This window comes from Bufo gargarizans, chromosome 1 (assembly GCF_014858855.1).
Source record: "Bufo gargarizans isolate SCDJY-AF-19 chromosome 1, ASM1485885v1, whole genome shotgun sequence".
In the NCBI taxonomy this organism is placed as follows: domain Eukaryota; kingdom Metazoa; phylum Chordata; class Amphibia; order Anura; family Bufonidae; genus Bufo; species Bufo gargarizans.
The window spans coordinates 527,900,056-527,927,776 of record NC_058080.1 but is presented as its reverse complement, the minus strand read 5'-3'; the positions used below and the strand labels follow the sequence as shown (position 1 = coordinate 527,927,776).

The 27,721-nt window shown below is 43.1% G+C and overlaps 1 long non-coding RNA gene across 1 annotated transcript in view; it reads left to right on the top strand.

The window, feature by feature from the left end:
• Nucleotides 1–24,624, top strand: part of LOC122933906 — a 30,072-nt gene extending 5,448 nt beyond the window's left edge. The window contains exons 3-5 of the long non-coding RNA XR_006388569.1: nt 4,798–4,895; nt 7,286–7,346; nt 24,395–24,624. This is a non-coding gene — a long non-coding RNA (uncharacterized LOC122933906). The remainder of the gene's footprint in view (nt 1–4,797; nt 4,896–7,285; nt 7,347–24,394) is intronic.
• The last annotated feature ends 3,097 nt before the right edge of the window (nt 24,625–27,721 follow it).

The following is a 27,721-nucleotide window of genomic DNA, read 5'->3' as shown; positions in this document are numbered from 1 at the left end:
ATATAACCTGCACATATTGTCTGCTAGTTAAAACCAGGTAGAATACAAATATTTTGTTTTCTAATTTGTTTTTATTTTTTTATTACAGATTTATTTATTCTATTTTCTGAACATGATTATAGAGGTGGCCATCTTGCCTGAACAGTTCTTAAATGCATTTAGAAAGCATTGAGAAAATTACTTTATGGAAGCCACATGGGCTATAGACACAATGGACAGGAGAGGACCTCATTGACTTTCTAGGGTAACTTCTGTCAATTTACTGTACGCAGCTTCAGAAGAGCCCGATATAGCCTAAGATTACAGGTTTCTAGGTTTTCATAGTTAGCTTTATAGGCTAACATCGTGACTAGAGATGAGCAAATTAAATCCCACAAAGTATGATTCGATCCGAATTTAAGGATAAATTTGATTCCCCCAGAAACAGAATTTCCTTGAGCTTCGTGTCAGTGAATCGATTTAACCTGAAATAGAATAAAAAACAAAAAAATTCAAACTTACCTCCTCAATTTGCTCGCAAAGGGCTGCAAGCGTACATCTTGCTTGAAGATCTCAGACGAAATCCTGGCGTGACTCCGGCGTGATGACGTAATTCGCACTGCACAGGATTTTGGCCGAGATCTTCAAGCAAGATGGCGTCGGTCGGCCTGTCGCAAGCAAATGGAGGCGGTAAGTTAAATTTTTTTTTTTTATTTGTTTGTTAATTTTACACTCAGATGCCCCGATCATGTATAAACATGGCATCTGAGGGTTACAAAGATGGGGGGCGGTGCTATCGTCGCTCCTTATCATTGCACCCGCTACTTTAAAAAAATATGCGCTTCGTTATGAAGTACTTCATCAGGAAGCAAATTTTTTTGTGAAATTCGGCTAATCATTCAAATCAAACTTTAAAAAAATTTGCTCATCTCTAATCGTGCCTCCCGGGCTCCACCACTCCACAGGGCTGTGAGGCAGAGCAGTGTTATGAGTGAGAGATTGTGCAGGTCAAGGGCTTGTGTTTGTGCTCTATGCTGCCTGTCATTTCCAGCCCTGACCTCCTGAGCTTCACCACTCATTGTGGCTTGTTAGGCAGAGGAGAGCTGTAAGTAAAGGATCCTGTAGGACAGGGACTTGTTGTGTCTGTGCTTCATGCTGCCTGCATGTCATTATTGTCTGCACTGTAACATCCAGCCATAAGCTTTTGAGCTTCTCAAATGGCTCTTTATGTTGGAGAAATTGGAGAAACAGGGGGCTGGGGGTAGTTTGGGGACTGGGGTAGCACTTACTATCCTTTCATTGAGAAAGGGATCCTCATAGATGCTATAGCTTTGGCTCCTCTGCTGTATAATTACAAGTTCCAGAGATTGCATTTTCTGAGAAGCCTGGTGTCTATTTACCATGTGTATATGCAGGGCCATCTTTACCAAGGGGCAAAAGGGGCAGCTGCCCCGGGCCCAGTTGCTCCTGGGGGGCCCAAGGCAGCTGCCTCTTGAGCCCTGCTAGCCACTACTCCAGGTGTCAGGCTGTCAGCTACACATGCTGCCATGCCTGCCGGCACTGAGTCCAGGCATCGTACTGTGTTAGAGCTGTGATCTAGGACCTTAGATGACATCATGACCATGTGACCAGTAACCTAGCAATATTACTGGTCATATAACTATGAGGTCATCACAGGTCCTACCAGGAGTGTTGCAGGAGAAGTTTGCCTTAACTGTGGAGCTTTTTTTTGTGAAGATTACATCAGAAAAAGGTGACAGGAGCTATTATGCTAATATACTGTAAACTACTGTATAGTGGGGTGCTGTATACTGTGTGGGGGCCTGTATATTGTGTGGGTGGCTGTATACTGTGGGGGGCCTGTATACTGTGGGGGCCTGTATACTGTGGGGGGTCTGTATACTGTGGGGGGCCTGTATACTGTGGGGGGCCTGTATACTGTGGGGGGGGGGCTGTATATTGTGGGGGGGTTGTATACTGTGGGGGGGGGCTGTATACTGTGGGGGTCTGTATACTGTGTGGGGGGCTGTATACTGTGGGGGGCCTGTATACTCTGTGGGACTGTATACTGTGGGGGGCCTGTATTCTGTGGGGGCCTGTATACTGTGGGGGGCCTGTATATTGTGAAGGGGATGTATACTGTGGGGGGCCTGTATACTGTGTAGGGGGCTGTATACCGTGTGGGGGGCTGTATACTGTGTGGGGGGCTGTATAGTGTGGGGGCTGTATACTGTGTGGGGGCCTGTATAGTGTGGGGGGCTATATACTGTGTGGGGGCTGTATACTGTGTGGGGGTCTGTATACTGTGGGGGGCCTGTATACTGTGGGGGGCCTGTATAGTGTGGGGGCCTGTATAGTGTGGGGGGCTGTATACTGTATACTGTAGGTGCTGTATATTGTGGAGTGCTATACTGCTGTACTCTATACTGTGGGGGTCTGTATACTGCATGCTGTGGGTGCTGTATAGTGTGGTTTATTAAATAAAGTCCCATTTAGGAACCCTCGGGATATTATTAGTAATAACGCATCTATGGTCTATTCAGACCCTAAATTCCCTGTAGGGGTCCCTAACTGAAAATAAAAATATTTCTTTATTAGTTATTATTTTAAAATAGATGAACCAAACAACTATAGAAAACTATTAAAATTATCAGTGTCTGATGGAGGGTACAATTGGAGTGTATAAATGTATTTGCCTTTGTCACATGTAGCCACTATGGAGTGCAGTGCCTCCCATTCATTTATATGGGGTATAGCTGCACTTACAAGCCTCTGCTGTTACTTTGTTTGTGCATTCATACAATGTGATGGCAGATTGGGCGCTCCTATTAAGATCCTTTTATCGTTCGGCCTTTATATTCAGGCTGGACAACAGTGAAACAATGTTGCTAGGTTTGTGTGTACTTTTGAAGCTGCCACTAGTCTGCTCAATTCACTTGTCTCTAGGCTACACTCTACACTTTTGTGCTACTGACTGCTCTATTTCATCCATAGAAGTCACTGTTCGCGCTAAACCGCTCATGTGGCATGCTCAATTCCACTCCTCAATGTCTGGTGCTGTCTCTGCAGCGTACTCTTTTATTACTAGTCCCTAACATTTCAGGCACTGTTTAAAATACAGGACGTCATACCACCCCTCCCGACATATTTCGCCACGCTCGGTGGCTTCGTCAGGGGATGTGGGGTATGTGGACGCCGCGCGCATGTCTCGACCCTCCTAAATAACTTTCTAGGTCCCGCCCACCTATCCCAAGTTTCCCTACAGCCAATCACTGTGGGCGCTCCGGTAAGGTCCTCAAGTCAAAGCACATGATGTCTCTCTGACGCACATCCTGTGCACTATTCTCCTCCCCCTTGATGACTCACTGCTGACGTCACATTTGTTTCTTCAGATGACTAATGGGGCGGTACCCACCAGGGCGGTACCCGGTAAGGTCCTCAAGTCAAAGCACATGATGTCTCTCTGACGCACAACCTGTGCACTATTCTCCTCCCCCTTAGTGACTCATTGCTGACGTCACATTTGTTTTGTCAGATGACTAATGGGGCGGTACCCACCAGGGCAGTACCCGGTAAGGTCCTCAAGTCAAAGCACATGATGTCTCCCTGACGCACATGCTGTGCGCTATTCTCCTCCCCCTTTGTGACTCACTGCTGACGTCACACTTGTTTCGTCAGATGACTAATGGGGCAGTACCCACCAAAGCGAATTAGGTGAGATCGTCACTTCTCTCCACCTTTTGTTCGCCCAACCCCATCTCCTTCTCCTTAATTACACTTTTAACCCATCCATGTCCCTCACTGACATACTATATTTAATGCATGCCACCTTACTATATACACCATTAGGTGCAGAATTAGTCTGCAATTTACATTCTGTATGAGGGGGACGGACAAGCAGCGTTTTTGGAGTATGGGGTTTAACACTCTGTCAGTCACAATGGATTAATGTTTTAATATTAATTATATTTTCAATATAACATATGGAGTCCCCACTATTTTTAAGGATATGTCCACAAGGGCTCCACAGACATCTGACCTGTATTTGGACCCATTCTCGGAGCTGCCTATATCAGTTGTCCACCATACTTTATATATGACCAAGAGAGCTCTTTTGCTCTAATTCATATATATCCATCCATGCGTATGATGCTACGGCTGTCTCTTTTAATATGGATTAGGTGGTATTTTGATAATCGGGCCGCAATAATTCCTCAATTAAACTGGGGTCTGAGATGCAATTTTTCCTAGTTTATTGCTTCAATTTTTTTATATCACAAATTATTTTAGTTTGCAATCAAGTATGTATATTTCCTTAAATTGTGCTATGTCAGATAAAGGCCGTATATGAGAAACCCTCATTTAGGCCGCCCGGACTCATAGTTTGTAATCTGTGTATCCATCTGGCCTCCTCCTGCAGAAGCTTTATGTCCAAATTCCCACTCCTAGGTCCCAGGGTTTTTCTCTCCAATCCCCAGAACTTAAGGACTTCCAAATTACCACCATGTACATATGTTATATGCCTGTAGAGTGACTTATCTTTACCCGTGTTGATGGTGCTGATGTGACCAGATATTCTACGCCTCAATTCCTGAGTGGTTTTACCCACATATAACTTGGGGCAGTTGCATGATGCAATGTAAATAATGCCACTGCTTCGGCAATTAAAGAACTCTCTGATCACATAAGTACGTCCATCCATGGGGTTTTTAAATTGTTTTACTTTAGGTAGGAATTTGCAAAAGGTACAGTTCCCACAGGGGAAGGATCCAGTGATACTGGATTTCAGCCAGCTTGTGTTTGTCATTTGTCTTTCAGGTAGGAAGCTATGGACGAGTTTGTCCCTCAGATTTGGTCCTCTCCTATACGTCACACTGGGGTATGATGGTAATACGTCTCGCAGTTGCTCATCACTGGTAAGTACCTGCCAATGTTTCTTAAGAATCTTCATCACCTGTTGGTTGCCACAATCATAAGTTCCTATGCATCTGATCCTTTTGTCTTTTCCTTCTCTCTTCTGATTGGTTTTATATTCCTGAGATAGTAATTCATCCCTATTTGTGCTTTTAGCACGATTGAATGCCTTCTTAAGGCATTTGCGTGGGTAACCCCTGCTCCTAAATCTATTATAGAGCTCATCTGCCTCTTTCTTAAAAGTCTCTTCGGTGGCACAATTCCTTCTGGCTCTCAAATATTGCCCCGTTGGTATTCCTTTTCTTAATGCCACTGGGTGCCAGCTCGTCCAGTGCAGGAGACTGTTTGTAGAGGTAGGTTTTCGAAAGATCTCTGTAAGGATTTGCCCATCTGCATCCTTCTGGATCAACAGGTCCAGGAAGCATATTTGATTTGGATGAATTTCGGAGGTAAAGTGCATTCCAATGTCGTTGTGGTTGAGTCTATCCACAAAGGTGATGAATTCATCCTTCTCCCCCTCCCAGAAAATCAAAACATCGTCGATGAATCGTCCCCAAAATAAAACGTGACTGGTGAATGGTGCCATGTTATCTGTAAAGACTACAGTGTCTTCCCACCACCCCAAAAATAAATTTGCGAATGTCGGTGCACAGGGAGTCCCCATAGCGGTACCCTTCATCTGTTGATAAAAGGTACCGCTACAGAGAAAATAATTGTGAGTTAAAATAAATCTTAATAGTGATAAAATGAAATCATTGTGTTCCTGAAAATTTGTGTTCTTGGTGTCCAGAAAGTGCTTTGTAGCCCGGATGCCCAGTTCATGATCTATATTGCTATAGAGGGCCTCTACGTCTAAGCTTGCCAGGTATGTGGACGAAGATAGGGAAATTCCCCTTATTTTCGTTAGTACGTCAGTGGTGTCTTTAATGTACGAAGGGAGAGATGACACAAAAGGCCTCAATATTTCATCCACATACTCACTGGCAGGTTGGCTTAGGGAGTCGTTACCCGAAACTATCGGGCGTCCCGGTATTGGGTGCTTCCTCTTGTGCACCTTAGGTAGTGCATAAAAGGTAGGAATAGTGGGGCTTTTATTGTATAAGAAATCCAACTCATCCTTGGATATTAAATTATTTACTCTGGCTGTTGTCAAGATCTTTTTAAGATCTGCCAAATATCTCTTGGTTGATTCTCCAATAAAATATGATAGATTTCTTTATCCCCCAATAGTTTGTTGACCATGCTCTCATAGTCCTTCCTATTTTGGATGACTATGTTGCCCCCCTTATCACTTGGTTTCACTATTATGTCTTTGTTGGTTTTTAACTCATCCAATGACTCAAGTTCTTCCTTGGTTAGGTTCCCAGGGCTCAAGTCCCTGTTTATTCTGACCTTATTTATGTCATGGGATACCAACTGCACAAATGTGTCAATTTTTTGAAACTGTGAGAAGGGGGGAGTCCATTTGGACCTTGGTTTGAGGTCCGTTAATGGGGGCATGATCTCTACACTGGCACCTTCACTTTCCAAGTATAGACTCTCCAATATATCTAGAGCTTGCTGCTCTTTCTGGATAAGTTTACCAGTTTCTATGTTTGTGCTTGAGAATTGCTTATGCAATGCCAATTTTCAGTGCAAATAAATTGATATCTTTTATCCAGTTGAATTTATCAAAATTCGGTACTGGCGTGAACGTAAGACCTTTCTCTAATACAGTAATTTGTGTTTCTGTGAGATTCTGTGATGAAAGGTTTATAATCTGGGTCGATTCAATATTTCCACTCTGGGCTACTTCATATTGTATCCCCACTTTTCTCTGTCCCTCTGTTGGACATTGCTCTGTCCTAAAAAAAGAGGGGCAATAGGTGGTGTACCATACAGGTTTGATGGTCCAGCCGCAATTGGACCTTGATTTTGTGATGCCACTGCATTTGTGCCACCTGTATTTCCATGTGTGGGTACCAATGCTGTGGTTTCCAAGGGGGTCGATGCAACAGGAGGTACTTTGGATCTCACGGAGGCCACTTGATCTATCTTGTTCTGAGTCCCCATATTTAGGTTGGAAAATGCAAAACCACCCAAAAAGGAAGATGTACCACTTGCTTGTGGTTGGGCACATTCTAATGTGTCTGTTTTGGGATTACCCGTTTTTTTCTGATTTCTGAATCTGTTGTGTCGCACCTTTCTTTTAATCCCCCCCCCCCCTATTTCTAGGGTCTTGATTGTTTGTACTCTCAGTGCCAGATGTATCAGATTCTGAGTAATCCGTATATCTTGCACGTCTAATTGGGTTGTTTTGCCTATTTCTCCAACTGTAAACGCGATTGGTGTCAAAATCCAGCCTGTCCCGGATATATTTATGATGTTTCCTCTCTTTTATTTCCTCTTTTAGGATTTCCAGATCCTTCTGCAATTTTGACTCCTGATTTTTAAAATCCGGATGTAGTCCAAAGGTGAGTATCTCTTTAACTTCCTGATTTAATTGCTCTGCTGTACGTTCCAGGCACTTTTTCTCATACTCAACCATAAATCTCATGAGCTTCAAAGAGCTCTCTGTTTGGATTTCCTCCCACCCTTTGATGTAATCAGGATCCTCAGTATGGACGTTAGGTCTCAGGGTGCTTCTCAGGCCTCTATACACTATTTTCTGATTCAAGTATGTCTCAAGACTGGCTATTTCCCACCAGGATCGATAATATTGCTTATAGGTCTTACTGAGATTTTTGAAACCTGTAACAATGTCCGTACTGCTCAAGGGAATTGCCTGTTGTGAGAACACCTGTGTGGCTTCTAGGTTAAATATATCTTTGCTAATGCCTTGGGCTAGAAATCCCGCCATAGCACAATATTGGAGATGGAATAGATTTTCCAAGGTTGGAACTTAATGTAAGTGGGGGGTAACCCCTGTATTAAACAGTTTATTAAATAAAGTCCCTTTTAGGAACCCTCGGGATATTATTAGTAATAACGCATCTATGGTCTATTCAGACCCTAAATTCCCTGTAGGGGTCCCTAACTGAAAATAAAAATATTTCTTTATTAGTTATTATATTAAAATAGATGAACCAAACAACTATAGAAAACTATTAAAATTATCAGTGTCTGATGGAGGGTACAATTGGAGTGTATAAATGTATTTGCCTTTGTCACATGTAGCCACTATGGAGTGCAGTGCCTCCCATTCATTTATATGGGGTATAGCTGCACTTACAAGCCTCTGCTGTTACTTTGTTTGTGCATTCATACAATGTGATGGCAGATTGGGCGCTCCTATTAAGATCCTTTTATCGTTCGGCCTTTATATTCAGGCTGGACAACAGTGAAACAATGTTGCTAGGTTTGTGTGTACTTTTGAAGCTGCCACTAGTCTGCTCAATTCACTTGTCTCTAGGCTACACTCTACACTTTTGTGCTACTGACTGCTCTATTTCATCCATAGAAGTCATCCAAAATAGGAAGGACTATGAGAGCATGGTCAACAAACTATTGGGGGGATAAAGAAATCTATCATATTTTATTGGAGAATCCAACCAAGAGATATTTGGCAGATCTTAAAAAGATCTTGACAACAGCCAGAGTAAATAATTTAATATCCAAGGATGAGTTGGATTTCTTATACAATAAAAGCCCCACTATTCCTACCTTTTATGCACTACCTAAGGTGCACAAGAGGAAGCACCCAATACCGGGACGCCCGATAGTTTCGGGTAACGACTCCCTAAGCCAACCTGCCAGTGAGTATGTGGATGAAATATTGAGGCCTTTTGTGTCATCTCTCCCTTCGTACATTAAAGACACCACTGACGTACTAACGAAAATAAGGGGAATTTCCCTATCTTCGTCCACATACCTGGCAAGCTTAGACGTAGAGGCCCTCTATAGCAATATAGATCATGAACTGGGCATCCGGGCTACAAAGCACTTTCTGGACACCAAGAGCACAAATTTTCAGGAACACAATGATTTCATTTTATCACTATTAAGATTTATTTTAACTCACAATTATTTTCTCTGTAGCGGTACCTTTTATCAACAGATGAAGGGTACCGCTATGGGGACTCCCTGTGCACCGACATTCGCAAATTTATTTTTGGGGTGGTGGGAAGACACTGTAGTCTTTACAGATAACATGGCACCATTCACCAGTCACGTTTTATTTTGGGGACGATTCATCGACGATGTTTTGATTTTCTGGGAGGGGGAGAAGGATGAATTCATCACCTTTGTGGATAGACTCAACCACAACGACATTGGAATGCACTTTACCTCCGAAATTCATCCAAATCAAATATGCTTCCTGGACCTGTTGATCCAGAAGGATGCAGATGGGCAAATCCTTACAGAGATCTTTCGAAAACCTACCTCTACAAACAGTCTCCTGCACTGGACGAGCTGGCACCCAGTGGCATTAAGAAAAGGAATACCAACGGGGCAATATTTGAGAGCCAGAAGGAATTGTGCCACCGAAGAGACTTTTAAGAAAGAGGCAGATGAGCTCTATAATAGATTTAGGAGCAGGGGTTACCCACGCAAATGCCTTAAGAAGGCATTCAATCGTGCTAAAAGCACAAATAGGGATGAATTACTATCTCAGGAATATAAAACCAATCAGAAGAGAGAAGGAAAAGACAAAAGGATCAGATGCATAGGAACTTATGATTGTGGCAACCAACAGGTGATGAAGATTCTTAAGAAACATTGGCAGGTACTTACCAGTGATGAGCAACTGCGAGACGTATTACCATCATACCCCAGTGTGACGTATAGGAGAGAACCAAATCTGAGGGACAAACTCGTCCATAGCTTCCTACCTGAAAGACAAATGACAAACACAAGCTGGCTGAAATCCAGTATCACTGGATCCTTCCCCTGTGGGAATTGTACCTTTTGCAAATTCCTACCTAAAGTAAAACAATTTAAAAACCCCATGGATGGACGTATTAATGTGATCAGAGAGTTCTTTAATTGCCGAAGCAGTGGCATTATTTACATTGCATCATGCAACTGCCCCAAGTTATATGTGGGTAAAACCACTCAGGAATTGAGGCGTAGAATATCTGGTCACATCAGCACCATCAACACGGGTAAAGATAAGTCACTCTACAGGCATATAACATATGTACATGGTGGTAATTTGGAAGTCCTTAAGTTCTGGGGATTGGAGAGAAAAACCCTGGGACCTAGGAGTGGGAATTTGGACATAAAGCTTCTGCAGGAGGAGGCCAGATGGATACACAGATTACAAACTATGAGTCCGGGCGGCCTAAATGAGGGTTTCGCATATACGGCCTTTATCTGACATAGCACAATTTAAGGAAATATACATACTTGATTGCAAACTAAAATAATTTGTGATATAAAAAATTGAAGCAATAAACTAGGAAAAATTGCATCTCAGACCCCAGTTTAATTGAGGAATTATTGCGGCCCGATTATCAAAATACCACCTAATCCATATTAAAAGAGACAGCCGTAGCATCATACGCATGGATGGATATATATGAATTAGAGCAAAAGAGCTCTCTTGGTCATGTATAAAGTATGGTGGACAACTGATATAGGCAGCTCCGAGAATGGGTCCAAATACAGGTCAGATGTCTGTGGAGCCCTTGTGGACATATCCTTAAAAATAGTGGGGACTCCATATGTTATATTGAAAATATAATTAATATTAAAACATTAATCCATTGTGACTGACAGAGTGTTAAACCCCATACTCCAAAAACGCTGCTTGTCCGTCCCCCTCATACAGAATGTAAATTGCAGACTAATTCTGCACCTAATGGTGTATATAGTAAGGTGGCATGCATTAAATATAGTATGTCAGTGAGGGACATGGATGGGTTAAAAGTGTAATTAAGGAGAAGGAGATGGGGTTGGGCGAACAAAAGGTGGAGAGAAGTGACGATCTCACCTAATTCGCTTTGGTGGGTACTGCCCCATTAGTCATCTGACGAAACAAGTGTGACGTCAGCAGTGAGTCACAAAGGGGGAGGAGAATAGCGCACAGCATGTGCGTCAGGGAGACATCATGTGCTTTGACTTGAGGACCTTACCGGGTACTGCCCTGGTGGGTACCGCCCCATTAGTCATCTGACGAAACAAATGTGACGTCAGCAGTGAGTCACTAAGGGGGAGGAGAATAGTGCACAGGTTGTGCGTCAGAGAGACATCATGTGCTTTGACTTGAGGACCTTACCGGAGCGCCCACAGTGATTGGCTGTAGGGAAACTTGGGATAGGTGGGCGGGACCTAGAAAGTTATTTAGGAGGGTCGAGACATGCGCGCGGCGTCCACATACCCCACATCCCCTGACGAAGCCACCGAGCGTGGCGAAACATGTCGGGAGGGGTGGTATGACGTCCTGTATTTTAAACAGTGCCTGAAATGTTAGGGACTAGTAATAAAAGAGTACGCTGCAGAGACAGCACCAGACATTGAGGAGTGGAATTGAGCATGCCACATGAGCGGTTTAGCGCGAACAGTGACTTCTATGGATGAAATAGAGCAGTCAGTAGCACAAAAGTGTAGAGTGTAGCCTAGAGACAAGTGAATTGAGCAGACTAGTGGCAGCTTCAAAAGTACACACAAACCTAGCAACATTGTTTCACTGTTGTCCAGCCTGAATATAAAGGCCGAACGATAAAAGGATCTTAAAGGGTTTCTACCACTTCGGTTTCACATATTTAGCTGTCAGACACTAGCGATCCGCTAGTGTCTGCTCTGCCCAGCCATCCTAATATAATTGCTTTTGGGGCAGCCGTTTTGCTAAAAAAAGAACTTTTATTAATATGCTAATGAGCCTCTAGGTGCTATGGGGGCGTCATTAGCACCTAGAGGCTCCGTCTACCTTCAGAAACTGCCGCCACCCAGCGCGTCCCTCCAGCCCGCCCATCTCCTCCTGAATGCGATCCTCCTTGTGAGCGCCTGTATTCGGCGCATGCGCATAGAATGTCTGACAGCTTCCCTGCTCAGACATCTCCACTGCGCCTGTTCCTCGGAGCACTATGGCGTCATCGCGCAGGCGCAGTGGAGATGTCTCAGCAAGGAAGCGGTCAGACATTCACTGCGCATGCGCAGAATACATACGCTCACAAGGAGGATCGCATTCAGGAGGAGATGGGCGGGCTGGAGGGACGTGCTGGGTGGCGGCAGTTTCTGAAGGTAGACGGAGCCTCTAGGTGCTAATGACGCCCCCATAGCACCTAGAGGCTCATTAGCATATTAATAAAAGTTCTTTTTTTAGCAAAACGGCTGCCCCAAAAGCAATTATATTAGGATGGTTGGGCAGAGCAGACACTAGCGGATCGCTAGTGTCTGACAGCTAAATATGTGAAAACGAAGTGGTAGAAACCCTTTAATAGGAGCGCCCAATCTGCCATCACATTGTATGAATGCACAAACAAAGTAACAGCAGAGGCTTGTAAGTGTAGCTATACCCCATATAAATGAATGGGAGGCACTGCACTCCATAGTGGCTACATGTGACAAAGGCAAATACATTTATACACTCCAATTGTACCCTCCATCAGACACTGATAATTTTAATAGTTTTCTATAGTTCATATAGTTTGGTTCATCTATTTTAAAATAATAACTAATAAAGAAATATTTTTATTTTCAGTTAGGGACCCCTATAGGGAATTTAGGGTCTGAATAGACCATAGATGCGTTATTACTGTATAGTGTGGAGTGCAATACTGCTGTACTGTATAGTGTGGGGGGCTGTATTGTGTATAGTTTGGGGTGCTGTATCCGATGAGGTGCTATATAGCTCTACTGTATACTGTGAGGTGTTGTATACTGTGGGGTGCTGTATACTGTGGGCTGCTATACTGCTCTACTATATACTGTGGGGTACTGTATAGTGTGGGGTGCTATATTGCATGCTGTGTGGTGCTGTATACTATAGGGTGCTATACTGCATACTGTGGGGTGTTGGGGTGCACTGTAACACTAGGGTGAGCCGAGCCCTGGTCTCATTCCTGCAGAGCGGTGCCCACTTCCAGCCTGAGCCCAGAGCACTGATCCTGAGCCGCTAGAGTCTTCAGAACTGGAAGTATTTACAATCATTCACTGTACTGTACCAGGTGTGTGGATTTTTTTTGTTTGTGTTGTGGTGGGGGGCATGATTGCCTGCTAAGGTGTGGGAAGGCGGGATCCAGAGGGCCCAAGTAAATTTTTGCCCAGGGTCCTAGTGGCAGGGATTTCAAAGAGGTTTCAGGTTGAATAACATAAAACATTTTATACAAAGTAGCAGTTTAAAAAAAAAAGATAGACTAGTGTTGAGCGAAGCAAAGCATTTGAAGCAGAATTCGGTCTGAAGTTTAGAAAAACATTAATTTGCAACAAATCAAATTTCCTAGTGATTTGTGGTAACAAATCAGCTTTTCCTAAAATGGGGGTTGCACGTCTTACAAAGCGAAAGTAAGTGTAGAAGAGACAAGCCCAGGAACACAAGATCACCCATAATGCTGTGCAACCAACAAATCCTCAGATAGCATTCCCTGTGATGTCACAGCCCTATAAAAATGATTTTATATGATGTCACAGCCCTGTAAAAATGACTAATATAAGAATTCAATACCAATAAGCTTTTATTATTCCAGTGCCCAGCGTACCAGCCAATATCATCTAGTCTGAACCCCTATAGGGGGGCCAGGCCTTATGATGACCATCTTCATCTTTTTCTGGCTTTACTTCCTAGTAAAGTCAGCAAGATGTAGAGATAGGAGGGGCTGGATGTTCCTGACATATTCTCATCAATATGAGATGATGTGGAAAAGGAGGAAAAGCAGATGGCAGAAGAAGGGCTCCCACCTGTAGGGCAGAAGAGTGATGGGGTTGTAGAAGTGGGTATGCCAGCATATTGTGCCCCCACCTATCCAGCCAAACCCCATACCAGCAACAGCCCCTGCATAAAGGTGCATTAAAGTTGCCGCACTGCAGTATACAGTAATCAGTAATCACTAGATTGCATAATGGTAAGGATACACCTGTCATTACATTAGCAAGCAAGCAAGCATAAAGCTTTCCATTCCCACCAGCGAGCCCTAGGAAGTTCATTCTGGCTTCACCCCCCCACCACTGAGATGATTGCTCATCATGGCCAGTGTTGTCAATGTAATATATTTGCGATAAATTTGCGATTAGAATATTCAACACTATTCGTAAAAACGAATATATAGCACTATATTCTAAATATTCACTAATTCTCTAAGTGGAGATATTCGCAATTAAAATTCGCGATTCGAATATTCACGCTCAACACTACTGAGTATGTTACAGGCGTCTCTGATGAGCTACCTTTACCGTTGCTTATTAAACTGTGATATGTCATTGTGGGCTCATTTGCACCTTCACAACTACTTGCCCCAAGTCACACTGTCAATACCACTGGCCCAAATGCCATCACCACTACAAGTGCCACTACTAAAACCACCACCACCAACATAGCTATGTATAAGGTACACTGCCTCCACCTCAACCTCCTCTTCATGTCAGTCCAAACACTGACTATGCTCATACAAGTCATCAACTGGGAGATTATATTGAATATCTTCCACAGCACATGGATGTTTTTTTGCCTCTTCTTAGGAAAAAAGAAGGTGCCTCACTAGGAGGGGACAGTGAAGCTAGAGAGGATACAACTAAAATAATTATTTGGGGTTGTAAGGAGGAGAAGAAATGCTGTGACCCCTGACTCTGAGGTACAGTGTCAGACACACAGGATACATCCACACCATCCAGTTATGATTGAGAGGGGCGAGCTTCCAATCCACAATCTCATCCTTCTCTTTGTCTTCAATAATAATGTGGCAGCTATCAGAAGTCATGGAGAACTGTGGCCTACTACTGACCAGATGACTGATGCTACTACTGCTGCTACTATCCACATTTTGACTCTTAGATTGTGAGACATTGGTCTTTTGTTTTACACTCTTCCATTTTCCAGACTTTTTATTATGAGGCCTATTTATGAAAAGTCATGGCTTTGGTACACAGATTATTAAATGGTTCTAGTAAAAATACAAGTGTATTTTTTCTGTAATTTAAAGGCAAAGGTGCAATTAAATGCCCCTTCCCTTCTATAAACAGGCTGCACACTGGTATTGACGATTACTAAAACTGTGTTTGAACTGCACAGTCTATTGCAGTAATGCATTTACTAACATGGGTATAAGAATGCAATTTTTGCAGTAAATATCTTTGAACTAAATGGTATGATATTGTAATTTGTTCACTAACTTGGCTATAACAATGCAATTTCTGCAGTAAAATGTATTTGAACTGCATGATATGATGCAGTATTGCGTTTACTAACACGGGTAAAAATGCCATTTTTGCAGTAAATGCAGTTTAACTACATCGTATGATGCAGTAATGCATTTAATAATGGGTATTATAATTACATTTTTGCAGTACAATGTATTTGAAATACACGGTCTGATGCAGAAACGTGTTCACTAACACGGGCATAAAAATGTAGTTTTGGCAATGAATCAATTTTTTTTCTAAAATGTCTGCTGCACATGTTAGAATGAGGAAGTAAGAAGCCTGGGAATAAGGATCACCAACAATGCCATGCATGCAGCCAGTCAGCCAATCAGCAGATAGTCAGCCCCTGTGATGTCACAGCCCTATAAAAAGTCCCAGCCTGCTTGGTCTCCACCATTTTACAGTGAACTTAGTGCAGAGTGAGACGTGGCAGGCGCTAGGGACAGTGTTTAGGAAAGAATCTATTAATAAATAAATAAAAGCAGCAGTTCAGGGAAAGTTTATTTATAATGTAAGGAAAGATAGGGAGGCATTATCACACTGTAGAGAGAGAACAGGGACGGATTGCACAGTGTATAGCCTGGGTAATAGAAGCTATTCTGTTACACCTTGCTACACTAATTGGGGTTACTTGATTTAGTTGATATTTAGTTGATATATCCAGGCCTCCTTGATTCTGGGGTGAAATAGCAGTCTGATACAAACAGTTTTTTTATTTTTTATTTTCTAAATAAGTACATCCATTCTATTTTGATTCTATGGTGAAATTGCAGTCTGATATAGTTTTGGGGTGTATTTATTTTACATATAAGTACATCCATTCCTCCTTGATTCTGGGGTGATATTGGGTTCTGTTACAAATAGTTTTGGGGTGTATTATTTTAAATATAAGTACTTCCATTCCTGCTTGGTTCTGGAGTGAAATTGCAGTCTGATACAATCAGTTTTGGGGTGTATTATTTGATATATAAGTACATCCTTTCCTCATTGATTCTGGGGTGAAATTGCAATCGGATACAAACAGTTTTGGGGTGTATTTATATTACATATATTTACTTCCATTCCTCCTTGTTTCTGGAGTGATATTTCGTTCTGTTACAAACTGTTTTGAGGTATATTTATTTTCTATATAACTACATCCATTCCTCCTTGATTCTTGGCCGATAATGCATTCTGTTACAAACAGTTTTGGGGTGTATTTAGTTCATATGTAAGTACATCCATTTTGGCCCCATAACTGATAAAATAAGTGAAGTGTGAAGTGATTTTAAGAGCGACACCTGTCATCTGCATGTCATACTGACTCACAGTATTGTTTCACTACCACAGCACATTCCCTATGCGTGTTACTGCAAGGCACAGTGTTCTACACCCCTATGCAGGCTCTCTGCAGCCAGGAAATAGCTGTTTTTTAATGCGATTCATCACAAATAAATATGCATCAAACCTTTTTTGGTAAATTCGGTGAACCGTCCTAATCAAATTTTTGAGAAATTCGCTCATCTCTAGGTATTGATCATATCAAATTACTGATATACACTTAATGTGTATGCAGAAAAACGCTTACAGTGCACACAGTAAGTGCCAGGAGCATGATGGCATGGATTTCCAGAACTGAGCAGCTGTATGCAAGCTTTGCATCACCAAGCATAAGGACAAGCATCAGATGGAGTGGTGTAAAGCATGCTGCCACTGGACTCTGGAGCAGTAGAAAAGTGTTGTGTGAAATGACAGATCACATGGATGAATCTGGGTTACACTACCTGCCTGACGGCATAGTGCTAACTGTAAGGCTTGGTGCAGGATGGGTACTGGTATCTGCTTGTTTTTCAGTGGTTGGCCCAAGCCTCCGACTTCCAGTAAAAAAGTCTTAATGCTTCAGCCTACCAAAACAATTTGGACAATTGTATGCTTCCAACCTTGTGGGAACAGTTTAGAGAAGTCCCTTTTCTGTTCTAGCATAACTGTGCATCAGTGCACAAAGGAAGGTCCATAATGGCATGGCTTGGTGAGTTTAACGTGAAAGAACTTAACTGGCCCACACAGAGCCATCAAGCACCTTTTGGGTTGACTTGAACGAAGACTGTGAATCAGGCCCTCTAATTTAACATCAGTGTCTGACCTCACAAATGTTCTTGTGGATGAATGGGCAAAAATTCCCAAAGACACACTCCAATGGGAAGTCATAAAAACTCCTGTAGAAGTAATATGTAGGTGTCCCAATACTTTAGCTTATATAGTTTATGTGCACAAATAAAACCATACATACATGACATATACAGATATGTATAGATAGAGATGTAAGCAGCACTGTAGTATTCAAATGTGTGCAGTGTGTCAGCAGTTGTAAATGTGACAATCGTTTAAAAATATAGGCAAAAATGACTGCAGCACTCCCAAGAGGTTTGGTAATGATGCCCTTTATTCACCAATGCAGGGGTGAACAAACAACATCACTACACCTCTTGGGAGTGCTGCAGAATTGTTTCCATAGATAGATAGGTAGTCGATCATAAATTAGAAAAAGGTTACAAATGGTTACCTGCTATAATTGCAGAATGCTAAAAATTGATGTTATAGGAGACACTAAGTAATACCTGGGAATAAATACCAGTGTGCATAATGCATAAGCAAGCACTGTATCATTGCTTAGGGGCACAGTGAAATGAAGTCAACATTAAATTAATGGAAAAGCATGATCAGCACAACCAATTGCTGTGGCATTAGAGCTTATTGACTGCATTGATAGCCCCCTGGCAGTAAACTGGTTATTAAAGTCTAGTTAGTCATAAATGTACCATTATTCAAATGCAAATTTGAGTTGGCCATTTCTATCTAAGGGCTTCATCATTATCATGTTACCACTAGTAAGAAAATGTTCCAATTTATATTAAAACATAAAATTATAGCAATATATTAACTATGGTGTCCATTACATTATAACTGATCCTTGGCAGGGAAGGACCTCTATTTTGTATAAATTCCCATGTAATATTGATATAAAAAAAGAGATTTTACAGTAGCTGACATCTTTTAATAACTAATAGTGTTGATCAAGCACCATAGTGCTTAGGGACTCTGGCCGAACACATCGGGATGCCCGGGTGCTCTATCGAGCACCCGAGTATAATGGAAGTCGATGGGAGAACCCGAGCATTAAACCAGGCACCTCCTGCTCTGAAGAAGGGAGGGTGCCTTGTTCATAGGAAAAGGTCAGGAATTGATGGAAACACCACCAAAATGGTTCGGGAACAGCATGGGGAGGATGTCTGGCTGCATCTTGGACTCCTAGGTCGCTGCTGGATACTATGTTGTCCGAGTAGTACGCCACTTTTATAGACTGACAATAATACGCAAAAAACCAAAGATAAAATAGATTTTAAATGAAAAATTGTTAGGAAAAATTCTTTCTTGTATACTTACTTGTATATAAAGTGCAAGTGCTGCCACAAATTACAAGGAAGAGGCACTCTGATACAACCTGTATATCACATAAAGGAGGGCCTCATTCACATTGTGGTTCAAATGTTCAGGTAGTCGGACTCCTACACTCATAAAGCCTATGCACTAAGTGAAAGGGCTGCCAAAAATTACAAGGAACCGGCACTACAATACACCCTTTCTTACACAGTAAGGAGGGAATCATACACAGCTTTGAAAAATTATGATTGATGGCCTGCTGGTGACCCTCAAAAACATTTGGAGCAAGAGCCAGCTTGGACACCAAGTAGTTGTAAGGCACTGAGGGATCATTGAGGACGCTGACATGATCTGCTATGTTTTGCTTCACCATCTTCCCAAATGTTTCCCTCCTTGTGACACTAGGCCACGCATCAGGGTGAGGGTGCTGGCGGGGTGTCATGAAACTGTCCCAGGCTTTGGACAGTGTTGCCCTGTATCTGTTGGAACTGCTGTGTGTTCCCATTGTCTCCCCTCCTCGGTTGGCCAAGGAACTACTGACTCTACCACCAGCATTGTAACATGGAAATTTTTTGAGCAATTTTTCAACAAGGATCTTCAGGTATTGCACCATTTTGCTTATCCTCTCCACCAGAGGAATGAGAGATGAGAAGTTTGAACTGAGGGTGGTCTGGCTATCACCCTGTGCAATGTCTTCCCCCATTTACACCTCTACCACATGCAAAGCCTTGTCCTTAATTGTGAGCAGTGAGTGTTTGAGTAGACACAGAAGTGGGATGGTTATGCTGATAATAGCGTTATCGCCGTTTACCATCTGTGTTGATTCCTCAAAGTTAAAACCTCGCAGAGGTCAGACATCCATGCTTACTCCTCGCTTGTGAATAGTGGAAGGTGACAACCATGTTGCAGCTGGTATTCCACTACGGCCCTCTGCTGCTCACAAAACCTGGCATACATGTGGAATGTGGAGTTCCAGTGCGTGCTCACGTCGCACAACAGCCGGAGAGCTGGAAATTTCATGGGCTGCTGCAGCATTGACAGACCGGCTGAAGCAGTTGATGACTTGGGGAAATGTGCACACACCTGGCGCACCTTCACCAGTAGCTCAGGAAAATTGGGGTAGGTTTTGAGAAACCGCTGAACCACAAGTTTATACACGTGGGATAGGCATGGGATGTGCGTGAGCTTGCTGAGCTCTAAAGCCGCCACCAAGTTACGGCCATTGTCAGACACAACCATGCCTAGTTGTAGGTTGAGTGTTGAGAGCCACAGCTCAGTCTGGTCTCTTATCACCTGACATAGCTCTGCGATGGTGTGCTGTTTGCTCCCTAAGCATATCAGCTTAAGCATTGCCTGTTGCCGCTTCCCCACTGCATTGGTACACTGCTTCGAGCTTCCGACTGATGACTGAGTGGTGCTGAAAGCGGATAAAGAGGTGGAAGTGGAGGAGGAGGAGAAGTGGGGTTTGGAGCCACTAATGTAGGTGGTGGCGGAAACCCTTATCGACGTAGGGCCCGCAATTCTTGGAGTCGGTAGCACCTTTGCCATCCCAGGGTATGACTCGCTCCCGGCCTCCACATTCACCTAGTGTGCCGTCAGGGAGACGTAGCGTCCGTGGCCGAATGCAATTGTCCATGTGTCCATGGTTAAGTGGACCTTCCCAGTCACTGCGTTGGTCAGGGCACATGTTATGTTACGGGACACATGTTGGTGTAAGGCGGGCATGGCACACCTTGAAAAATAGTGGCGGCTGGGGACTGCGTAACGCGGGACGGCCGCCGACATCAGGCTGCAGAAGGCCTCAGTGTCCACAAGCCTAAATGGCAACATTTCCAGGGCCAGTAATTTGGAAAGCTGCACATTTAGTGCTATGGCCTGTGAGTGGTTGGCTGGGTATTTTAATTTGCGTTCAAAAGCCTGGGGTAAGGACATTTTGACGCTGCGTTGGGACACGGAAATGGATGTGGTCGCTGATGGTACTTGCAAAGTTCCAGGTGCATCCGGGCCTGTGCCTTTGATAGGGGATTGGTCAGCACGTAACATAGGGGAAGAGGAGGCAGTAGTGTGAACCGCAGACATAGATTGTGGACCCAGGCGTTCGTCCTACTTATTACAGTGCTTGGATGCCATGTGGCGGATCATGCTGGTGGTGAGGTTGCTAGTGTTCACACCCCAACTCATTTTCGTATGGCACAAGTTGAAAACTAAATGTAAAAACACAAAATGCAATCGCACACTGCAACCAGCACTCTGCCCTGCCTTTATGCTGGATGTTGAATAAGGCATTGGTGTACATTTTGGCCAAAGCGTAATAAGCCACTCACCACATCAAGGTCGCCTTCATGAGTGGTCCCTAACACTAGTTCCTACCTTTTATGGGCCATGACAGCCACATAAAGTCCAGGGAGCGCAGGTACAGCATGCACGCCAAGCACACTCTGCTTTTAACCCCGTCCGGTGCCATTACAGCTTTCATCGGATCCAGGGATGCAAGTACTCACATGCATGCTGAGCCCACTTTATACTTCTCCTGGAGCCTAATGGCTACTGGTAGGTGCTGTATAAGCAGACTCAGTTTTATACTGACTTTAAAACCAGCCTCCAGGGGGCAGATTAACTGGACAGGTGTGCTTGACTGCTTGGAGATCGCCACGCCTCCAATACGTACTACAAAGAGAAAAATATGGAAAATTTCAGCCCGCACAACCCCTAGCAGGTGCAGATTGCTGTGGCGAAATAGAGATATAAATGTAAAAACACAAAATGCAATTGCACACTGCAACCAGCACTCTGCCCTGCCTTTATGCTGGATGTTGAATAAGGCATTGGTGTACATTTTGGCCAAAGCGTAATAAGCCACTCACCACGTCAAGGTCGCCTTCATGAGTGGTCCCTAACACTAGTTCCTACCTTTTATGGGCCATGACAGCCACATAAAGTCCAGGGAGCGCAGGTACAGCACGCACGCCAAGCACACTCTGCTTTTAACCCCATCCGGTGCCATTACAGCTTTCATCGGATCCAGGGATGCAAGTACTCACATGCATGCTGATCCCACTTTATACTTCTCCTGGAGTTGAAAACTACTTTTTTTTTTCATCAGCACTTTGCTAAAAAAAAAAAGCGGCATACTGAGGAACATCTACTCCTTGGCAAGGAATATTTCTGCAAGGGGGTGCTACGGGAAACAGTTGCTGGCCTTTTTGTTGTGGCCCGCCTTCTCCCTTTTGCCACCCCAATGCCTCTTCCAGCCTGTTGCGGTGTTGCAGATCCCCCCCCTTCCTTTGTACTGCTGTCCTCGCTCAGATTTCCACCTTCCCAGGTTGGGTCAATCCTCCTAATTTGTTGACCTAACCACAACCTCAGTGATTGACAACTGTGTCTCATCCTCTTCATCAACCTCTTGAGACAGTAATTGCCGTTGACTTATTGGCAACTGTGTCTCATCATCATCCACCTCATTAAACACTAATTGCCATTCCCCACCATCATTTTCTTGTGACTATGGATGCTCAATAGGTTGGGAATCAGGGCACAAGATCTCATGTCCCTCTTCAAGTGTGCTTGTTGAGAGGGCCAAATCAAGTAATGGCGATGAAAAGAGGTCCTGGGAATATCCGAGTGTGGGATCACTTGTTTGGCCAGACTGTACATGGTGGGAGGAAGTAGGATCAGGGTGAGAATTGTCTTGACCAGACTCCTGGCTACTGAGTCTAAACTTGGTGGAAGACAGGGTGATACTTAAGCGACTGGAAGCATTATCTGCTGCAATCCAACCGACCACCTGGTCGCACTGGTCTGACTTCAAGAGTGGTGTCCTGCGCCGCCCTGAAAACTGGGACATGAAACTAGACAATAACATTTCCACACACCTTATCTATACCTCCTGTTTTAACAATTTACTGCTTCAACTGTTTACCCTTCTACTCGCATTGATCTGCTTTAAATCACTTGTCTCCTTTACCTCATTATTCTTAGGTACTGTTGTATATATACAGTACAGACCAAAAGTTTGGACACACCTTCTCATTCAAAGAGTTTTCTTTATTTTCATGACTATGAAAATTGTAGATTCACACTGAAGGCATCAAAACTATGAATTAACACATGTGGAATTATATACATAACAAAATAGTGTGAAACAACTGAAATTATGTCAGATTCTAGGTTCTTCAAAGTAGCCACCTTTTGCTTTGATTACTGCTTTGCACACTCTTGGCATTCTCTTGATGAGCTTCAAGAGGTAGTCACCTGAAATGGTCTTCCAACAGTCTTGAAGGAGTTCCTAGAGATGCTTAGCACTTGTTGGCCCTTTTGCCTTCACTTTGCGGTCCATCTCACCCCAAAACCTTTGTGACATGGCCAGCATCTTGTGACCCATATCCAGCACATCAATACACTTGAGTGCCGACTCATTGACATTGGCGCTCAGTTCTTCCCCTGCCCGTTGTCTAGGGGACGAAGGACACCGGTCACGCTGAAGAGGCGTGCGCGGCCGAGTCCTCTCCGCCCCCTTCTTACCATAGAGATGGTGAAGCCGGCCGCATTCTCGCTCCTCCATACGAATGGGATGCTGGCGGCACTGCAGGGATAGAGCGTGTCGCTGGCTCCCCGTTACACTAACACAGTGCAAAAATATTATTTACATCTTAATATTGTACTCCTGTAGTTTAAAAGGAATGTTTTCAATCTAAAGTGCTTAACAGTAGCAGCAAAGTGAATGAGATTTTAACAAATCTCATTCACACAACAAACCCATATGGAAATTGATCTACAGGGTGGGCCATTTATATGCATACACCTTAATAAAATGGGAATGGTTGGTGATATTAACTTCCTCTTTGTGGCACATTAGTATATGTGAGGGGGGAAACTTTTCAAGATGGGTGGTGACCATGGTGGCCATTTTGAAGTCGGCCATTTTGAATCCAACTTTTGTTTTTTCAATAAGAAGAGGATCATGTGACAAATCAAACTTATTGGGAATTTCTGACAGCATATGCTGTGAAGATACGAGATGTGCAGCACCTGAAACTACGGATACTGGAAGCTAGCATTTCTCCTGCTGTGTTGCTATCAGTGTGTGAAGAGTGGGAGAAGAGGGTTGCATTGACAATCCAACACAATGGTCAGCACATTGAACACATTTTATAAGTGGTCAGTACTTGTAAATAACTCTTGAAAGAATAAAGTTACGTTTTTCTTGTGAAATTCTCAATAAGTTTGATGTGTCACATGACCCTCTTCCTATTGAAAAAACAAAAGTTGGATTCAAAAGACCGACTTCAAAATGGCCGCCATGGTCACCACCCATCTTGAAAAGTTTCTTCCCTCACACATACTAATGTGCCACAAACAGGAAGTTAATATCATCAACCATTCCCATTTTTTTAAGGTGTATCCATATAAATGGCCCACCCTGTACATTGAGGATTCAAATCAATAGCATGTCATCTTACTTTACAGATTTGCAATGCAGATTTGACCCTTTGCAATGAATAGGGTAAAATCCAAGGCAAATCTGCTTTCCAACTCAATCCATGGTAGACATATAGATTTTGCCATGGCTTTTGCTGGTAATTCTGTGGCAAATCTGTAATGGATTTTTCCTTTAAAATTTCTATCCTGTTAGTCATACTCTGATACTGCTGATATATTCATGTAATTAGTCATTTATATTTGTATCTGTATCCCTGGAAAATATGGCAGATCTTCTGTGTTCCTCATTGGTCAGAATTATATAACGTATATAGAAATCTGCCAGGAATATCAGTGCTGATGTTTCTTTACTGGTCTATTTCAGATATGTTCAGATGATTGGAATCCCAGCAAACTGATTAAATGAAAACAACTAATGTTATCCAGGTCGAGAATGACAATTTGAACCACCACTGTTAGGTAGAGAACTAATAATGGGGAGCAAGGAGGAAGTAACTTTCTATAATGGCTGCACTTGCTTTTGTAGTTCTCCAGGAATAAAGGAGTGAGAACCAAGGTACCAGTCAGTACCGAAGCCGACTTCTAATACCCATTTTAAAATCGGTTTTATAAAAAAAAAAGCAAAACACTGATTCTGGCCTAGGGCATGCTGTCCTTTTATTATGACTTTTTGATCGCTTGCTATTACACTTTTTGTGATGTTTAATGACAAAAAATTGCTTTTTTTTTACACCATTTTTATTTTTATCTTTTTACAGTGTTCACCTGAGGGGTTAGGTCATGTCATATATTTTTATAGAGCCGGTCGATACGGACGCGGCGATACCTAATATGTATACTTTTTTTATTTATGTAAGTTTTACACAATAATATCATTTTTTAAACAAAAAAAATCATGTTTTAGTGTCTCCATATTCTGAGCCATATTTATTTAATTTTTTCAGCGATTGTCTCAGGTAGGGGCTCATTTTTTGCGGGATAAGGTGATGGTTAGATTGGTACTATTTTGGTTGGCGTACACCTTTTTGATCGCTTGCTGTTGTACTTTTTATGATGTAAGGTGACAAAAAATTGTTTATTTAGCACAGTTTTTTTTTATTACGGTGTTCATCTAAGGGGTTAGGTCATGTGATATGTTTATAGGGCTGGTTGATACGGACGAGATGATACCTAATATTTCTATATGTCTTTTCCCTATTTTTTACAATGTTTTTTACTTTATTTTTGGAAAAGGACGCTTCTTTTTTTTTTTACTTGAAACTTAAAAAAAAAATGTAAACTTTAATTTTATTAACTTTTTTTTTTCACTTTATCATTTGTCCCACTCTGAGACTTCAACATTACAGGGTCTGATCCCTGTTTCAATGCAGCATGATACATCTGTATTGTGCTGTATTTAACTGTTAGTGTCTTACACTGTAAGAAGCTAACAGTTGCTTAGGAGACCCAGCCTTGGGGCTGGGCCTCTTAGGCCTCCGTACATGCTTGGCTTGGGGCTGCCATGGCAACCATCGAGTCCCCGCCACAGCAGTGCGGGGACCGATGGATGAGGTGAGGGAGCGCAAACCCCCCATGTGCCGCGGCATATGAGGGGTTAATCCACTGGCATCAGCGTTATCGTCAATGCTGGCGGATGCAGCAGGGATCCGGCTGTCAGTAACAGCTGGATATCTGCCGCTGATCGCGGGACCGCACACGGGGGGAGGAATGACTTCAGGACGAGAACACTCGTCATCGAGCGCTAAGTGCCGGCGATTTAGGACGAGCATTCTTCTCCTGGTTCCTTAAGGGGTTAAGGAGATTCTCTTAGTAGTCTGCTGCTGCCCTCCTTCAACACCCTGCACATTCTAAGTCCCACTTGGTGTATCTTGGAGGCCAGTGCCGGATACCACGGAAGTCCATCCTTCTCCTCCTCTAATTTTACCAAGATGTAGTGGCTGAGAAGGAGACACTCGGGTCCACACACTGAAGCCAGCCGTACTCACCCTTGTTGGAATCTTTCTCACTGGACTACAGTCTTCACTGACGTGCTCTTCTCCTCTTCAAGTTCTTCCAACGCACTGTTCCAAGCAATGAAATCTAGAAGATAGAAACAAATCTTTTGTAATATACTATTAGCCCAAGAGGAAGAAAATGTAAGATGAGGGTAAGAAAGTCATCGTGCACCCGATCAATGCCGCTCCAGGCAGCTGAAGGACCGAATGTCTCAGAGGGCATATGGTCGTGTGCATGGGCCCTTATTCAATTTTTTTTGTTTGGTGCGTGTGTGTGTGTTGTGGGGGAAGGGTAGTTGGTCACCAAAACCATGTTTTCAGTATTTTTATATTTTAATAGTGAAGACTTTTTATTTATTTATTTATCTTTATATAAAACATTGGGAAGGGGGGGTGATACTGTCTATAGCTTTCAGTACATGGCAGCCTCCCCTTTCAGCCCGCTGTTCCGACATGTACTAGTGCCTATTATGCCACATTTAAGCGCACACCCTCTGCATATATGAGTAACAAAATAAGCAGTAGTAGATGGCAGAACAGCAAGCAGGGGTGCGCAGACAGGGGCCAAGGGGGCCGAGACAAGGGCCAGGGAGGCGCACACAGGGGCCAGGGGTGCAGACAAAGACCAGTGGGGGGGGGGCACAGATAAGGGCCAGTGGCGCAGACAAGGGCCGGGGAGGGCACACATGAGGGCCAGGAGGAGACTGCCCTTTTTCTCAATGGGCGTTCCTTCTCCATGGCTGTAGCGCTGTCCAATCGCAGCACAGAGCGTCACAGCCAGGGAGAAGGTGAGTTTTTTTAAACCCTGGTGGTCTGCGCTGCGATTGGCCAGCGCTACAGCCAGGGAAAAGGAACGCCTATTGAGAAAAAGGGCAGTCTCCTCCTCCCTGCTTCAATAGTAGTAATTATCGTACAGTGCGGAAGACGGTAACGGGGGCCACAGCGGGCGAACGGAGCTGCGCCCAGATATAATAGTAAGTGCTGGGAGATCCTGGGCACCGAAGCAGTCGCTTCCCCTGCATCTCCGGTCGTTACGCCACTGCCCCTAACAGCAAGCATTCTACAAACAGAAAGATATCCTGGAAAGGAGGCAATATAGAATTAAAGACTATATTGGCAAGTTGATTATCATAACTTTTAATGCAAGATAAATATCATTGTAGGAATTGAGACAACCCCTTTAATGTCTTTATTATATTTTTTAAACTGGTACTGTAAATTTAAAGGGTTGGGCAGATTTAAACAGGTGACAGGTAACATCAAATTATTTCGGGACATCTAAATTATGGAAGCCAACTGCTTTCGTGAAATGTATTTTGTTCTAAATTTGGACACCATTTTTTTTACTGAGAGTATATATTTGAAGAAAAATTTGATAATCCAGTCCTTCTCCTGGGTAAACGTATCCCTAGCCAGCCTTTCATTCATGCTCCTGCACAGATATTCAATCTTCCGGTAAAATGAAGGTACTGTGCAACACGCTTTCTGATATTCATGAATCTGTGGTTTGGCATAACTAATTCTTAAGCTTCCTGTGTATAATCTGGAAATGACTTGTGTTGAATTTACTTATTAGTTTCCAAAAACAAACATACACATTTCCTTACCATTGGCAGACATTAGTTTACTCATATGATATGAGTGGAAAAATCCTAAACATATCAAGCAATAAGCATTATTACAAACTAAAGTACTGA